This window comes from Oryx dammah, unplaced genomic scaffold, assembly GCF_014754425.2.
Source record: "Oryx dammah isolate SB20612 unplaced genomic scaffold, SCBI_Odam_1.1 HiC_scaffold_10, whole genome shotgun sequence".
Classification (NCBI taxonomy): domain Eukaryota; kingdom Metazoa; phylum Chordata; class Mammalia; order Artiodactyla; family Bovidae; genus Oryx; species Oryx dammah.
Window position 1 is genome coordinate 49,741,136 of NW_024070194.1, and position 18,613 is coordinate 49,759,748.

An 18,613-nucleotide genomic window follows, 5' to 3' on the forward strand; every position below is an offset into this window, starting at 1 on the left:
TCTAAACCCAACTTGGACATCTGGAAGCTCTTGGTTTGCATAATGCTGAAGACTAGCATGCAAGATTTTAAGCATGACCTTACTAGCATGGAAGATGGGTGAGACTCTCTGATGGTTAGCACATTCTTCGGTACTACCCTTCTTGGGAATTGGGGTAAAATTGATCTTTACCAGTCCTGTGGTCACTACTGGGTCTTCCAGATTTGCTGATGTAACGAATGCAAAACCTTGATGGCATCATCCTTTAGAGATCTGAATGGTTCTTCTGGAATTTCATCACATCCACTAACTTTAACAGCAGTGCTTCTTAAGGCCCACCTGACTTTGCATTCCAGAATGTCTGGCTCTGGGTGACTAACCCACCATCATAGTAATCTGGTTCATTAGTGTCTTTCTTATACAGTTCTTCCATATAATCTATCTCATCTTGATCTCTTCTGTGTCTACCATTTTTATCCTCTATTGTGCCCATCTTTGGGCAGAATGCTCCCTTGATGCTTCCAATTTTCCTGAAGAGATCTCTACTCTTTCCTCTTTTGTTTGCTTCTATTATTAAGCACTGTTCATTGAAGAAGGTCTTCTTGTCTCTCCTAGCTATTCTTTGGAACTCTGCGTTTAATTGGATGTATCTTTCCCTCTCTCTCTTGCTTTGTACTTCTCTTCGTTCTTCTTCTATTCGTAAAGCCCCTCAGCTAACCACTTTGCCTGCTTGCTTTTCTTTTTCTTTGGCATGGTTTTGTTCACCACCTCCTGTACAATATTACAGACCTCTGTCCATAGTCCATAGATCTTCAGGCACACTGTTAACGAGATCTAGTCCTTTGAATCTATTCGTTACCTCTACTGTGAATTCAAATGGGATTTAAATCATACTTGGCTGGCCTGTTGTTTTTCCCAGTTTTCTTTAGTTTAAGCCTTAATTTTGCTATTAGAAGCAGATGATCTGAGCCACAGTCAGCTCCAGGTCTTGTTTTTGCTGACTGTATACAGTTTCTCCATCTTCAGCTACAAAGAATGTAATCAATTTGATTTCAGTATTGACCATTTGGTGATGTCCATGTGTAAAGTTGTCTCTTGTGTTATTCAAAAAGGGTATTTGCTAGGACTAGTGCATTCTCTTGGCAGAATTCAGTTAGTCTTTGTCCTGCTTCATTTTGCCCTGTTATCAGAGATTACATGAGATTAAAGAAGGACATCTCATAATAATAAAGAGGTCAATTCACCATGACCTCTTTATATGAAGCAAAAATTAGTAGAAGTGAAAGGAAAAACAGGTAAGTACACAGTTTTACTTGGAGATTTCAACACTCCTTTCTCAGTAATCATTAGAACAAACAGAAAATCAGTAATTATCTAGAATACTTGATAACACTGTTGACCAACCTGACCTAACTGATCTGCTACTTCACTCAACAATAGTAAGATTACACATCATTTTAAAAGGTACACAGAACATTTCCCAAGATAAACCAAAGTCTGAGCCATAACATAAGTCTCAATAAATTTAGAAGGACTGGAATCATGCAAAGTACTTTATCTGAATGTAATGCAATTCACACAACTAAAAATCAATTATAGAAATGTATTTAGAAAGTTATCAAATACTCAAAATTTTAAAAACTTGCTTCTAAAGAACTCAAGTCAAAAAAAAAAGTATTTTGAATTGAATTAAAATGAAAACACACCATAACAAAACTTATGAGATACAGTCAAAGCAGTGATTAGAGGAAATTTGTAGTATTAAATGCTTACTTTAGGAAAGAAAAGTTGCAAATCAATTAACTAAGCATCTACCTTAGGAAAGCAAAAACAAGAGCAAATTTAACCCAATGAAAGCAAAAGCAAAGAAACAGTAAAAGCGCAGACATCAATGAAATAGAAGAAATAAAAGTAAAATTTTTTAAACAATTAAGAAAATCAATAAAGTCAAAAGATGGTCATTTTAATAAAGAAATATTATGAATAACTCTATGTCAATATATTAGACAACTTAAATAGACAAATTCCTGGGAATATATAAACTTCCAAAGCCCACCAAAAAACTAAGATAACCAGAATATCCCAACATTTGTTAGTTTTTAAATAAACTTGTAGTTGTAATTCTTCTCACAAATAAAACTCCATGTAGTGAACTCTACTACATTTACTACATTTTAAAGGAAGAAGTAATACCCATTTTACACAAAGTTTTTCTACCTGATAAAGGACGCATATGAAAACAGCTAATATTGCCTTTAACAGTGAAAAGACTGAGTGTTTTATCCCTAAGACTGAGAACGAAACAATAATGTTCATTTTTACTATTTCTATTAATTATTATATTGGAATACCTAGGCAAAGATATTAAGCAACAAAAAGAAATAAAATGCATAGAGACAACATGATCATCTCTGGAGAAAAACATAAAGAATATACAAAAAAGCTGCTAGAAATAAAATTCAACATAAAATATTGAAACAGTTGGAAACTGAAACTGAAAAACAATACCATTTATAATGGTATCAAATGTATTAATTATTATGGGGATATTTAACAGTAAAAAAAAAATTCAAGACCAATGCACCTAAAATTAACAAAATACTGCCAAGAGAGATGAAAGATGACCTAAGAAAATGGAGAGATATATCATGTTCATGGATCAGAAGACTCAATGTTGTTAAGCTGTCAGTTCTCTTGGACTTGATCCGTGATTTAAAGGAAATGCCAATAAAATTTCAGAAGACATTTTTGGTAGAAATTTATAAGCTGATTTGCATATTTATGTGGACATGCAAAGGATCTGAAGTAGCCATGACAATTTTGATAAGGAACAAGTTGGAGGAATTATATCATCTGATTTAGAGACTTACTAATAAAATCTAGTAAATAAGATAGTGTGATATTGACAATGAAGTGAATAGGGACTCCAAAAACAGACCCCACACATAGGGTCAAGTAAGACAAAAGTATGAAGATAATTCAATGGGAAAAGACAGTCTTTTCAGCAAATTGTGCTGTAATAACTGGATATTCATTTGCAAGAACATGAAATTCAACCCTTATCTTATGCCTCATACAAAAATTAACTTCAAATGGATCACAGACCTAAATGTAGACTCAAAACTACAAAACTTCTAGAAGAAAACATAAGGCAAAATGCTTGTGACTTTGAGTTAAAACTAAGACCTTTTAGGTAGGCTAAATTAAGCAGAACCATTAAAGAAATACCTGAAAAATTGGACTTCATCAAAACTTAAAACTTTTGTCTTTCAAAGACAGTGTTCAAAAATTTAAAACCAAGCCACAGACTGGGAAAAACGTTTATAAAACATATATTGTTCTGAACTTAAGTTCAAAAAAAACACTTAAAACTCACTAATAAAAATAAGCCAATAAAAAGAAGAAAATCTGACCAGACTGTTTACAAAAGAAATATGTAAATGAAAAATAAATGAAAATGTTCAACATTATTAGTCACTAAGGAAAAGCAAATTAAAACCGCAAGAAGATACCACCAGTGACATGCCTGCTAGGATGGCTGAAAGTAAAAGTGTCAAGCACACTATGGTAAGCAGACTAGTGGCCTCCAAAGATGTCCATTCTAGTCATTGGAACATGTGAATCTTCAGTATTGTTCTTTTACACAGCTAACGCTTGTCCCTCCTTCCACCTGTTTCCTTCATAGACACATTTTCTGATCCTTCTTTACACTGCTTTTAGCTAAAACAGTCATTTTTTTCCCTCACTTTGAAAAATATATATTTATTTATTTGACTGCACTGGGTCTTAGTTGCAGCACATGGAATCTTTGGTTGTGACATGCAAACTTTTAGTTGCAGCACGTGAGACCTAGTTCCCTGATTGAACTCAGGCCCCCTGCATGGGGGGCATGGAGCCTTAACCCTGGACCACCAGGGTAGTCCCCTCCCCTCACTCCTGATTATAACTCTAAGATACCATTCTATTCTCTGCTGATCTCTGTTGTTGGTACTGAAAAATCTGCTGTCATTCTAACCACTGTTATTTTGGATGTGATCTCTTATCTCTCTTTGTTTTGCAGGTTTTCTCCCTTTATTTAGTATTTAATGTTCATACAAGTATCTAGGTGTGGGGTTAGCCAGCTTGGGGTTTCCTGGAATTCTGCCATTGAGGGTTCACAGCTTTAATCAGTTCAGAATTATCATCTATTTTCTCCTCAAATAGTTCCTCTAATTCTTTCTCTCTTAGCTCCCTCTGGAACTTTTATTAGCTTTGTATTGGACGTTTTCATCATTTAAATTCCCTTTCATGTTTTCCATTTTATCTCTCCGTGCTGTTTCTTTTGTTCAACAATTCTCTCCTCCAGTAAGCTAATTCAGTATAATCACTGAGATTTTTGTTCAGTGAGTATATGTCAGGGACTTGCCTGGTGGTCCAGTGGCTAAGACTCATGCTCCCAATGCAGGGGACTGGGGTTTGATCCCTGGTCAGGGAACTAGATCTCACAAGCCGCAACCAAGAGTCTGCATGCTGCAATGAAGATCCCACGTAACTAAGACCTGATGCAGCCAAATAAATCTTTCTTAAAAAAAAACAAACAATATATTTCACATTTCTAGAAGGCCTATTCATTATTTTGCAAACTTTCCTTCTTTATTTACTTGATCTTCCCTCCAGGACTTGATTCCTTCTATTTTATTTTTAAGCATTTAAATGATTGTGCCTTTATTAGCTCAACTTCAAGGGACTGGAATCTTGCTGTTTGTTGTGTCTGCTGACTCTTGCTCACAGCGAATTATTTCATTGTATGTTTCCTAATTTTTTAAACTCATGAGCTCATCTTTAATGAGGCTCATTTACTGAGAAGGCACAGTGAGGCCAGTGTTGTTGGAGAATCACTGCTGGGTGATTCAGGAGGGCAGACATTCCAGGGGTGTTCACTCTGGGATAGATTGTTATGTTTATTTCGCTGCTTGGAGTTTTCCTGAGCCTTGCAGAGATATTTGCATGCTTTCTGAGTGGAGTAAAGACATGTTTTGGACCCAAAGCCCAAGGGCAAGCCCAGGGCTTCATTTTTCTCTAGGGAGACTGTTTCCTTCCACTTGAGCTAAGCCAGCTTCCTCGTCTCCTCCTTGTGCCAAGAGCCAGATTTCTTCTAATCCCCCTTTCCACTGAGAGTTCAGCTCTTCAGATGTCCTGACTTAAGACTTCTCAGGATTCCAAGACCTTGTCTCCTGTCCTCAACTGGGTTTCAAGCCCAAGCCCCCAAGGTTTACTGGGAGCAAAAACAGACTCCTAGGTCAGTTCATGGGCTCACGTGGCTCTGATTTTCAGTCTCCTCCTCATTTCAAAGACTCATGGCCTTGGCTGTGGAGTGTCCAAAGGTCACATGCATCCTGAGTTCGCTGTGTGTTTGGAATAGGAGGGATTTTAAGTCTCTGAGTCCATCGTCTTTCTGGAACAAGAACTCTCCTCCTCCACTTATTCACGTGGCCGCCTCCCAAAAAACATAATTTCAGAGTCATTCTCTGACTGTTTACACAGCTCTGAAACACATTAGTTTAGTTGAAGTATTCAGCCAATCATCCAGATGTTTTCGTCTGCACGATGCCAAATATCCAGATGTGCATCCAATTCATCTGCTATTTCCAAGCAAAACAAACTTACATTATTAAGCACATCGCTATTTCACAAACTCAGAGATCCTGTGGCTATAATCCTGTCCCTCATTTGCTGAGACTGGTTATATTACAGCCCATGACTTTCCTTCAATCACACTGACTTCTAATGCTGTCATTCTTTTCCTTGTTGTTGTTACTGTTGTCCTTTTTTTTCCCCCATAATACAGTATTGAGGTCAATAAGTATTTATTAAACGTTTGACGGAGGGTGAAAAGAATATCCCCCTACGCTGCTCCTGGGGGATATTAAAATCTAGCTGTATTTATTTATTTGTTCTTTCATTCGATACTTTTTTGTGGCACAGACACCGTGTTCCTGGGCAAATGGTGATGAACAAGACTGGTTCCCTACCTTCGTGAAGTGGACCATTTAGTGGGACACACAAGTAATACATAATAAAAGAATAATAGAAAAACAGAATAAAAACAGTCATAAAGTGTTGTGTAGGAAAGGAGTACTGAGACAGAGATCCTACATGGTCTCAGTTTAGTTTGGGGAAAGGGAGGGCCTGTCTTAGCAGTGACCTAAACGGTGACCCAAGAGAGGCAGGAGGAGAGTGAGGAAAGAAAGTTCCAGACTGAGGAGCCACAGGAAGGGCCATGGGAGGGGCTAGGGCCACAGGAACTCAGAGGCTGAGGGAATACAGAGATTGGCAGGGAGACTGGGAGTGTCGGCAGGAGCTGGTGTGGAAACCAAGCTGGAAGAGGAGGCTGGCATCTCATCAGGTCTGAACAGGACAGGGTTTGGATTTGGGGATTTTATTCTGAGAGCAGTAACTCCCCTGGCAAAGTCCTGGAGCAGAGGGATGACGCTGCTTGCTGGGTGGGAAGGGAGACTCAGAAGGAAGCAGGTGAGTTAAAGCTTAGCAAGAGGACGGTGGTGACGAATGAGAAGTGACGGTGGCGACAGAGGGAAAGAAATGATACAGGGCAGAGTTGGGATGTGGGGACGGACCTGGGGAGCACGGAGAGGGCAGTGACAAGCCCAGTTTCGGGTAGCGCAGCTACGGACATGCAAACACCATTCCTCAGACAGGGAAGCCTGGAAAAGAGCCAAATTCCTGGGGAAAATTTGCTCATTGGAGGCCATCTTAATTCTGAGATTAGCATGTGAATCAGCTGGTTACCTTTAGCGGCTCGATCTTATTACACTAACCTGTCATGAGACACACAAGCACAGCCATCACATGGATAGCAGGACGCATGTCTGAAGCTCAGAGGAGGCAGGTGAGGTGTAAGTGTGGGGGTCAAGGGCATTGTAACTGGTTTGTCAAATCATGAAAATGGTGAACGATGATATGGTGAGAGACAGCAGGAAAGTAGTCAGAGAAGGAGTGTTCTTTTTAAAGAAGACTGAGGCATATGAGATCACTCAAGTGGCATCTAGCTTTTCTTAATAATATGAATGAACTTATTTACAAAACAGAAACAGACTTACAGATATCAAACACAAACTTAACAGATACCAAAGGGGGAACATTCTGGTGGAGAGGGCTAAATGAGGAGCTTGGGATGACTATATACTCACTACTAAATATAAGACAGGTAACCAAGAAGGACCTACTATATAGCACAGGGAACTCTACTCAATATTCTGGGATAACTTGTATGAGAAAAGACTCTTAAAAAGAGCAAATATATATATGTATGTGTATGTGTGTGTGTGTGTGTATATAAATGAATCATATTGCTGTACAGCAGAAACTAACCTATTGTAAATCAACTATACGCCAACAAAATTTTTAACAAATTATACGTAAGACTAAGTTAGGAATATCTAAAGTGGAGAGAAACAGGAGAGCTTGGTATCATAAAAACCCAGAGAAGTGAGAGTTTTAAGGCAGAAATGGGGGGTCAACTTTTCGTTGAAACCTTTAACTTCTGAAAGGTCAAGTGAGATAAACACTAAGAGGTGGCCGTTGGGGAAGGTGGATGCCAGAAGAGTCCCCAGAGTGAGATGGGTTAAAGCTGCCGATGGAAATGAAGAGGCAGAGCTAGAACAGGGTCCACGCTCCCTGGAAGGGCCGTGGAGAGAAAACAGACTCAAGAGGAGTACCAGAGGGAGCAGAACACAAGGTGGTGTGGGGGGCAGAGACGCAGGCAGAGGCTGGAGGAGCTGGGGAGAGCTGCCTGACGAGATGAGCCCTCAGACACCAACCGGGCAGGATCTGGGTAGACAGGGAGGCAGGAAGCTTTGGGCCTGGAGACTGGTGTAGACAAGAGCAAGTAAGCAGAGGTGGTCAGAGGATGAAGGGGACCCAGGCGAGATCGATGTGCGGATAGCTTTTGTCTCAGAGCTGAAAAATAAAAGTGCATGGGAGGGCTTGAGTCTCTCTCCTTTTTCATCTGTGCACTTCTGAGGAAGGGTCATCATCTTTAGAAGACCCTCCCCTGCATTCCAACCACAAGGCTGTAGAGGGGTTGCAGTCATGGTAACCCATGCCCACCCACCAGGGACATGGGACCCCAACCAGGCCAGCTGGACACACACTCCAGCCCTGAGGGCCCTGCTGGCAGAAGCTACAGAGATGCTCCTGTGCCGAGGATGAAATGGGCCTTTGGGTGGCAAGAGAGGCAGGCAGTGGGCACAATTCATGGCCGCAAGGCCACTGGGGGCCCACGAGCACCACTGTCCTTCTTTAAGACTTTTTAGATGGGGACCATTTTTAAAGTCTTTCTGAAATTTGCCAAATACTGCTTCTGTTTTATAGTTTGGTTTTTTGGCCGAGAGGCATGTGGGATCTTGGCTCCCTGACCAGGGATCGAACCCACACCCCCTGCACTGGAAGGCAAGGTCTTAACCACTGGACCATCAGGGAAGTCCCCTCAATGTATTCTTTCCTCAGGCCTCAGTGGGTTCTGCAGAGCATCACTTGTCACCAAGAGTGAGATGGCCCCAGGGAACACAATCACCCACTGTGGGGCTGAGCTGTGGGTTGAGAGGCAGTGCCCCGCCCAGCCCCCAGGAGGCTAGAGGAACCTCTGCCAGGAACCACAGAAACACCCCACATCTCAGAACTAGCCCACCCCTACCTGTCTACATGTTAGGGACAACTTTTGAAATCTTTAGTTAGAGCTGGTTCATAGTTACGGTTAATAACATTAATTTCACTTTGAAATGACATCCAGACCCCTTTTCTCCCCAACCTCAAGGATTAGCTCATGTCAGAAGCAAGGCACCAAGACTCACTGGTCTGACACAACACAAAAGCTCTCTCTGAGGAATTCACGTCAAGAACTCTGCAGATAACAAGTGCTGGCAAGGATGTGGAGAAACAGGAACCTTCCTATACTACTGGTGAGAATGTAATTTGGTACGGTCATCAAGGAGGACAGTATGAAGGTTCCTTAAAAAACTAAAAACGGAGTTACCATGTGATCCGGCAATCCCACTCCTGGGCATGTATCTGGAAAAGATGAAAACTCAAATTCATAAAGACACAAACAGCCGAGACATGGAAGCAACTTAAATGTCCACCAACAGAAGAATGGATAAGAAGAAGCGACATATACATACAATGGACTATTACTCAGCCTTGAGAAGAATAAAATTCTGCCATGTACGGCAATGAGACAGATCTAAAGCATATTATGCTTAGTGAAATAAGTCAGACAGAGGAAGACAAATACTGTATGACGTCACTATATATGGAATCTAAAAATAATACCCATGAATGTATATGCTGAACAGAAACAATGTGGCAGGTCTAGAAAACAAACCTGTGGCTACCCAGGTTTCGGGAGAGGAAAAGCGGGAGGCGCAGAGTCCGGCAGGAGATTAGAAGGCACGGGCTGCTGAGAATTACAGGGATATATTTACAGCACAGAGAAATAAACTCATTATCATCTTGTAATAATCCATAATAGAGTATAATCTGCAAAGATACTGACTATGCTGTACATCTGAAACTAACGTAATATTGTAAATCAACTATACTTCAATTAAAAAAAAAAAAAGAGCAAAGGAATACAGAGCTTGCTGGTAAGCTGAGCTCAGGTCGCAGGTCCAGAGGCTGGAGGTGGTTTCCTGCAGAGGGAATGAGCTGCGGGTTTGTGGTAGGTCAGAGGTAAGAAGACCGGGTTCCTTGCCAAAGAAGTGACAAGGAAGCATTTCTCAGCCTCGCAGGCCCTGTGGTCCATCCTCTGCTCAGGGCTGGATGCCTTATTTGGGTTGCATATGTGCATAGGCAGTCCCTGGGTGCCTGCAGGCTGAGGTGTTGGGCTGCAATCACTATTCCAGTCCACTTTTAGGAAGCAGCCACCAGAACCCTGGTTCTCATTTGATGTCTGCAGAAGTTGATTTCTAGCATGGGCGGCATGGCACTCCCATAGCCCACAGAAGCTCCCTGAATTCACACTCCACTCAAAGGGTAGATGCCGGGGCCAGGCCTCTTTGGACCACTCTGCAGGGACATGATCCCTAATGTTGTAGGGAGCGCCCCTTATAAAGAGACATGGAGCCTCAAAGGCTTCCTAAGTTGGGAGACAGTCATGAGATAGTATGTGAAGAATTCGGCTTATAAACTGTGTGTGGAGCAATCCCATTCCTATAAATACACATACACACACAACTCTACCTGTGTTGTGTACATGTGTACATACATTTAAAAGATTGTGAAGTGACACACACCAAAGCGTTAGCTGTGGTTACCTTGCAGGAGGGAGAGGGGCCTGTCGGTGGCTATTACTTTATTTCCTATTCTGAACTATTTTCCCATTTTTCTACCATAAACACATAATGGGTCATTTTTTTATACTCTTTTTTTTGAAAGCACACCTGGCAGGTGTCTTATAAACAAGCACTGAAAGCCCACAGTTTAGGGATTTCCCTGGCAGGTGCGGAGGGCGTGGTTTGCAGGAGTGGATGTGTGTACTGCTTGTTGCCATGCTGTTTTTCTGCGGTGTAGCCGCGGGGCGAGGAGCCCACACGGTGTCCGACACACCACACTGCCCACAAAAAATCATACCCAGGGTGGCTCTCTGTGTTGTCATTCTCACTTGACTAACCATAAATAAAACCACTAGATAATAGCTGGCTGGAACCAGGGCACATAATCCCTCCACAATCGGGCTTTTATACTCCATCCAGATCACTACATGCTCACCACTTGCTGCCCGAGGTTGGGTAGAAACCACTTAATCACAAAGCTCCAACAGACCACCCCTCTCTCAGCACTAGTAGGTAGAGTCATGGAGGAGGCCAAGATGCCGTCTTACACTCAAAATACTTATTAGCAGTTCTTAACAGGCCTTACATATCCACATGCAGCCTCCTGGCTTTATCCTGGGACCCTCAGAATTGAAGACACTTCAGTGGATTTCTTTCTCAACTAAGCTGTCATGGAAACCCACACGCACACAGAGTTATCTATATAATACACATACACAAAACAGTACGTATGTGTCTAGTGCCTAAGAGCGTGGATTTTGGAGTCAAATGATAATTTGCTTTGGGGTGTGATTTTATTTATCACACTAACCCTATAAAGGTATTCATACCATGTTCCATTTTACAAATGGGAAAGCTGAGGCTCTCGGAAACTTGCTCGGGGTCCCACAGAGGGTAAGCGCAAGGTAGAAAATGAGGCTACAATTCGCTGACCCCACAGCCTGAGCTTCTCATCCCCCGCCAGGCTAGTCCCACCTCTCCTACCAGGATCTGGCCCTGGGGATGTGTCCGTCTTAAGGATGAGTGTCACCATGTCATTTGAGATGGTTTTGTTTCCCAACAAACTTTCCAAGGAACAGACTGGACTGTCTTTCCCATTTTCTTGTATCTTCCTTCCCTCCAAATTTGCATATGTGAGCATGTACATGCACGCACACGCACACACACACAGTCTTTATGCAATAACCACTTGCAGAGAGACTAAAGGGGGCTTCAGACACTGCAGGGGCCACAGCACAGCCCCCCACCCAGCAGTGGCGCAGTGCCCAGCAGTGGCCAGGCAGGGGCTAACTCACTGCTCTGAGGATCAAGGTCCCCTTCAGAGAGTCTGAGTTGGGGCCACCCCCGAGTTTGTTGGGATGATGTAGGGTTCAGCAGAGTTTCCCAAACCTCCTTGCCAACCACAGCTGGAGGAGCCCACGGAGAGGGTGTGGTGGCAGCCATTCTACGGAGGATCCCAGGAGTTCAAGGGGCTTCCCTGCCCTCAGTCTACGTCACAGGGTGGCTGTGAAGCTCTCAGGTTTCCTGCGGAGAAGGTGATGGCACCCCACTCCAGTACTCCTGCCTGGAGAATCCCAGGGACGGGGGAGCCTGGTGGGCTGCCGTCTATGGGGTCGCACAGAGTCAGACACGACTGAAGCGGCTCAGCAGCAGTAGCAGCAGCAGCAGGAGGTTTCCTGCAGGGATGGATTTTGACAAAACATAGTGTGTGACTCCTGTGAAGGCATCATCACCTCTGAGTGGAAGCCGGTCACCATGGTAACCATCCTGTAGGGTGTCCGTCAAAGCTCCCGCAAGGACAAAACCATCCAGAGCCCACAGACACGAGGGAAACCTAGAGGGCAGAGAAGCTGGAGGGAATTCTTGGGACACAGATTTCTTCATCTGAAAAACAGGGCTAATCATAAACAAGTGTGTGGATACACCCAGCACAGCGCCTGATGTAGAGCAAGCCTTCCAAGATTCTCTTGTAGAGCAGATCTAACTTGGTTTTCAAAACTTAGTGTCACAAATGAACTTGTTCACAAAACAAAAATAGACTCATTGACATAGGAAACAAGTTACCAAAGGGGATACAGGGGAGGGGGAAGAAGCAAGATAAATTAGTGGTTCAGGTTTAACACATACACACTACTGTATGTAAAATAAACAAGAACCGACTGTATAGCACAGGAAACTCTACTCAGTATCTTATAATAACCTATAATAGAAGAGAATGTAATGAAGAATAAATTAATATATATTTATATCTGTGTGCCTAGTCGCTCAGTTGTGTCTCTTTGGGTCCCCATGGACCGTAGCCCGCTCCTTTGTCCGTGGGGATTCTCGAGGCAAGAATGCTAGAGTGGGTTGCCATGCCCTCCTCCAGAGGATCTTCCCAACCCAGGGATCGAAATCAGGTCTCCCAAATTACGGGTGTATTCTTTACCATTGAGCCACCAGGGAAGCATATATTTATGTATGTATGTATAACTGAATCACTTTGCTGTACACTTGAAATTAACATTGTAAATTATACCTCAATAAAATAATTTTTAAATAAATAAACATTCAGGACTGCAGAGCAGAGGGATTAAAGCCATCTAGCACATGCATGGAAGAGGTGAAACCTAACCCTGACTCCAGGCACCATGTAACTGACCACATTATTTCCAACAGGAATTCAACCGGTGTGTGTATTGCATGACTGGACGGCTGGGTATAGTTCTGATATAAACTCACGTCCCCAGATTCAATTCTGAATTCAAATGGTTTCTTAAAAAAAAAAAAAAAAAAAAACCTTAATATCAACCTCAAGACCCAAATATTAGCCCAGCCAGCTGCCCCTCCCGCCTGCAGTTTCACTTGTACAAACAAACCTGTCCCCCTAGTAAGGAGGATCACGCTGACTCATGCCATTGTTCACCAGGCAATTATTGTAATGAGGCAAAGCAAACTGAATGCAGGGCTAATCCAGCTGCTGTGTTGATAAAGCATAATAAGGGTGGCCGCTCCAGAGCACAAAGGCAGAGTTAATTTGTGCTTTTCTCCGCGAGCCTGACGTTGCCTGCACCACTGCTGCCCTCAAAACTAAACAGGAGCTAATTATGCATGTTAATTACCCAGCCCTGGGTCAGATCCCAGCGCTGGTTACAGACAGCCAAAGGCCACGCCTATGGTGCTTCCTTTGAACCCTGTGTGTCTAGAGGCTAAGTCAGGTGCCCAAACCCTTGCACTGACTTCTCACTGCCTTGAAGATATATTCTTTGCACAAATGAAGATAATTCTGAAGATGAGGCTGGTCATGTCCCCACTTCCTCAACCTTGTCTTCCAAGATTCACCCAGCCTCAAATATTTTCCCCTCTTTTCTTCTCTCTACACAGAACATTATATGGAGAAAACTTCAGCAAAGGTTAATAGGGACTTCCCTGGTGGTCCAGTGGCTAAGACACTGCTCTCTCAGTGCCAGGGGCCCAGGTTTGATCTGGGGCCGGGAAACTAGATCCCACATATCACAGCTAAAGAACTTGAATGTCACAACTAAAGATCCTGCGTGCTGAAACTAACATGCAGCAAAGCCAAATAAATATTTTTTAAGTTAATAAATTAATAATAAACAAAAAGGCTATATGCTGTATGATTCCATTTATATAACATTCCAGAAAAGGCAAAACTATCAAGGCAAAGGACAGATCAGTGTTGGCAGAACTGGGGATGGAAGGAAGGGCTGACTCCGAAGGGAATTTGGGGTGTTGGAACTTTTCCTATACAGTTAATTATACTCTTGGATATACAATTCTTAGAAATATGCAGTTGTCAAAACCCACAGGACTGTACACCACAAAGGACATATTTTACTGTTTTGTACTTTACATAAATTAAAAATAAATTTAACCAGAGAATAAAACTTGTTCTCCCTGACAGTCTTTCTTGTTAATTTGTCTTTATTATTAGAAATTGCCAAGCCATTTTTTTCTGACAAATGAAATCTCTGAAATCCTAGTAAAAATGAAGAGAGGAGAAACGATTTTTTATGACTAATTTGTAACAAATGCACTCTATTGTGTTTGAAATGATTAAGCAGGTGTGTATTGTTTTTTTTCCCTAGGAATGCAAAACGAGGATCTATGAAAAAAGAGCACAGCAAAGGTTTGAACAATTTTCCAGTGAGATCAGTCTAGTCTTAATCTCCATGACGCCAAGACTTGGCTACAAAGTGGAAACTTCGGTCAATCCCCAGCTGTTTCATCTCTGTGTGTCCCCCGCCTCTATGTGGCTGTTCAGGTTTCAGACTGTTTGGCTGGTGCCACGGAGGCACCATCATAGTTGGCAGCTTTCCCCAATGACACAGTTTTTTTTACCCTTCCCCAACTTCCTTCACTGGGGCAGCTACAGCCTCAAGTTCTTTGTCTCATCTAGGCAGCGGTTGCTTAAAACACAAATTAGCGACTTTATGATGAGCTAGAATACGCATCATTCTTTTCTTCTCCTTGGAACACGCACGGCAACTCCACAGAAAAGCTGATGCAACATGGCAGCCTTAATTATACCAAAGGTCATTCATTGTCACGGCAACCTAAACACTTACACCATTTCCAAAATAATCACACCAGAACTGACAGACGGTTTTGCATTCATTTGTAATGTTAAGTGCTTAATCAACAAGTTAAATATTCTTCAGGTTCACAAGAAGGATGACAACCCCTGAATAGTTTTCTATCACCTAAGTGGGGTTTGTCTGATTAGGGCTGACAGATATATATAAGAAAACAAGCAGCTTTACCTACACTTTTTTTTTTCTTGTTGGGAATATGATAATGTAATAAAATTAGATCTTAAGATGCCTGCATGTTTGTGCCTTGAGAATCGTAGGCATACCTTCCTTTGTTGCAGAAGCAAAAGGAGAGGAAGTAGACAAATACCATAGGATATCACTTATATGTGGAATCTAAAATATGACACACAAATGAACTTATCTAAGAAACAGAAACTCACAGACATAGAGAACAGACTAATGGTTGCCAATGTGTTGCACAGGGGGATGGACTGAGAGTTCCAGGTTAGCAGATGCAAACTAGAATATACAGGATGGATAACAAGGTCCTACTCCACAGGGAACTATACTCAATATCCTGTGATCAACCCTGATGAAAACAATATGAAAAAGAATGCATATATATGTATAACTGAATCACTTCACTGTACAGCAGAAATTAATGTGACATTGTAAATCAACTATATTTTGATTTTTTTTTAAATCAACTTTAAAAAAAAAAGAAGAGGAAGTAGTCTTCAAGTTTGATTCCTAACGCATCTGTTTTCTGTCCACCATGTGTTATCTGCCAATAGTGGGGGGTGGGGGCATACCATAGAGGTAAACCCTTAACTCAATTGACAAAACCACAGACTCTCCAGTTAGCAGAGGCCTGAAGAGTGCCTGATTAGCTTTTCTTGAATGCAGGGACAAGAGAACACTTTACTTCACTCAAGGAATTGAGAGTTTATTATAGAAAAACACATGAACTGGCCATGAAGCTGAAAAACTCTAAGGAACCAAGACAGCTCTGGGACCCGGAACTAGATTTCTCTCTCTCTGGCCACAGGCTCTCTCTCTCTTCCCCAAGGTATCGCTGCCTCTCTCGGTCCACACGCTCCCTCCCACCCCTCCCAAAATGAACTTCTTCCAAGTTTCTCCCATTTTCAGCTTGCTCAGGGCCCTCTGTGACTCCTCTGGCCTCTCCCTGGCACAGAACCATTGCCAACTTGCTGGTTCACGCTGTACTTCTCAGTTTTTACAGCCAAGAGTGAAAGTTTGATTGGCTCAGCACATGTCCCCCCTCCAGGCCCAAGTAAGCATGTGCCACCATCAGCCAGTGAATTGACAGCCCCAGTAACAGGCATCAACCTCACCTGCTCAGTTAAAAATGGGGGAACGTAACACAAAACACAGCTATTTGGTCGTGGGGGCTCTGGGTGGGCAGCCCCCATTAGAAAGCAGGGTAAGGCTGAGGGGGTGCTGTGCCCATATCTAACAGTTGAGTTTCTTCTACTACAGAGGTGTCAATTCCACGGCCTACAACTCACGGGGCAGGTGATAGAAATGAGCTAAACTGCCCTGGTCGGGAGGATGCACTGAATAATGGGAAACACTTTGAGGAACTGGAGAACACAGCCTAGGGCCAAGAGAAAGAGACAACTAGTGCTGGCTGATTGTGGTCAACGTGCAGAAAAGAGGGCCTCATGCTGACAGATGCTCCAATTTTCTCAGCAGAAGTCAGAAGCTTGATATTGTATGTAAAATCTCCCAAACTTCAATGTTGGCTCAAACTTTTTACCCATGTGAGTCAACTGAAACATTCCCTCACTCTTCCATCTTCTGACCAACTGATGGCCCTCACCTTTTAATGCTTCCTGAACCACAGCAATGAGGAGCAGATGGCCATCTTTGAAGGAAGCCCAACCTGTTTCCAAAAATAATTTAAAATTCCTTCAGATATTTAGAATTAATATTGTTAAAATGGCCATGCTACCCTAAAGCAAACTACAGATTTAATGCAATCCTTATCGAAATGCCCATGATACTTTTCACAGAACTAGAATAAATAAACCTAAATTTTATATGGAACTGCAAAAGATTCATAATTGCCAAAGCAATCCTCAGGGAAAAAAAAAAACAAAAACAAAGTTGGAGGCATAACACTCCCAGACTTCAGACAACACTACAATGCTATAGTAATCAAAACAGTGTGGTACTAGCACAAAAACAGACATATAGATCAGTGGAATAGAAGAGAGCCCATAAATAAACCCAAAGAGTCAATTAACCTTCAACAAAGGAAGTGAATATATAAAAGACAGTCTCTTCAGCAAGTGATACAGCCACATGTAAATCAATGAAGTTGGAACACTCCCTCACACCATACACAATAATGAATTCAAAATGATTGAAAGACCTAAATATATATGACACCATAAAACTCCAAGAACACAGGCAAAACATTCTCTGACATAAATTGTAGCAATATTTTCTCAGATCAGTTTCCTCAGGCAATAGAAATAAAAGCAAAAATAAATAAATGAAACATAAACTTTAAAGTTTTTGCACAGCAAAGGAAACCATAAATAAAACAAAAAGACAACCTACAGAATGGGAGAAAATATTTGTAAATGATATAATGACAAGGGATTAATTTCCCAAACATACAAACATCTCATACAACTCAATTAAAAAAAAAAACCCAATTGAAAAATAGGCAGAAGATCTAAATAGACATTTCTTCAAAGACATACAGATGGCCAACAACCACATAAAAAGATGGTCAATGTCTCTTATTATAAAAGAAATCCAAATCTAAACCACAATGAGGTATCTATCACCTCACACTGGTCAGAATGGACATCAATAAAAAATCTACAAACAATAAAAGCCAGAGAGGGTGTGGCGAAAAGGAAACTCTCCTCTACTGTTGGTGGGAATGTAAACTGGTACAAGCACTATGGAAACCAGTATACATGTTCCTTAAAAACCTAAACATAGAGCTACCATATGATCCAGCAATCCCAGTTCTGGGCATACATCCAGAAAAGGTGAAGACTCTTTAATTTGGAAAGACACATGCACCCCACTGTTCACAGCAGCACTATTTACAATACCCAAGACAAGGGAGTGTCCTTAGTGTCCATAAACAGATGATCGGTTTAAGAAGGTATGGTACGTTTTTACCATAGAATATTGAGTTCAGTTCAGTTGCACAGTCATGTCTGACTCTTTGCGACCCCATGAATCGCAGCACGCCAAGCCTCCCTGTCCATCACCAACTCCCAGAGTTCACTCAGACTCACGTCCATCAAGTCAGTGATGCCATCCAGCCATCTCATCCTCTGTCGTCGCCTTCTCCTCCTGCCCCCAATCCCTCCCAGCACCAGAGTCTTTTCCAATGAGTCAACTCTTCGCATGAGGTGGCCAAAGTATTGGAGTTTCAGCCTTAGCATCATTCCTTCCAAAGAAATCCCAAGGTCGATCTCCTTCAGAATGGACTGAAGCATCAATTCTACAAAAGCATCAAAAGCATCAATTCTTCGGCGCTCAGCTTTCTTCACAGTCCAACTCTCACATCCAAACATGACCACTGGAAAAACCATAGCCTTGACTAGACAGACCTTTGTTGGCAAAGTAATGTCTCTGCTTTTCAATATGCTATCTAGGTTGGTCATAACTTTCCTTCCAAGGAGTAAGTGTCTTTTAATTTCATGGCTGCAGTCACCTCTGCTGCTGCTGCTGCTGCTGCTAAATCACTTCAGTAGTGTCCGACTCTGCGCGACCCCA

At 42.1% G+C, this 18,613-nt stretch overlaps 1 long non-coding RNA gene across 1 annotated transcript; it reads left to right on the forward strand.

Moving 5' to 3' along the window:
* The first annotated feature begins 6,281 nt into the window (after positions 1-6,281).
* On the forward strand, positions 6,282-9,579 carry LOC120869031. The gene is made up of 2 exons (XR_005722400.1): positions 6,282-6,364; positions 8,792-9,579. It is a non-coding gene; the product is annotated as an uncharacterized LOC120869031 (long non-coding RNA).
* Positions 9,580-18,613: the final 9,034 nt, after the last annotated feature.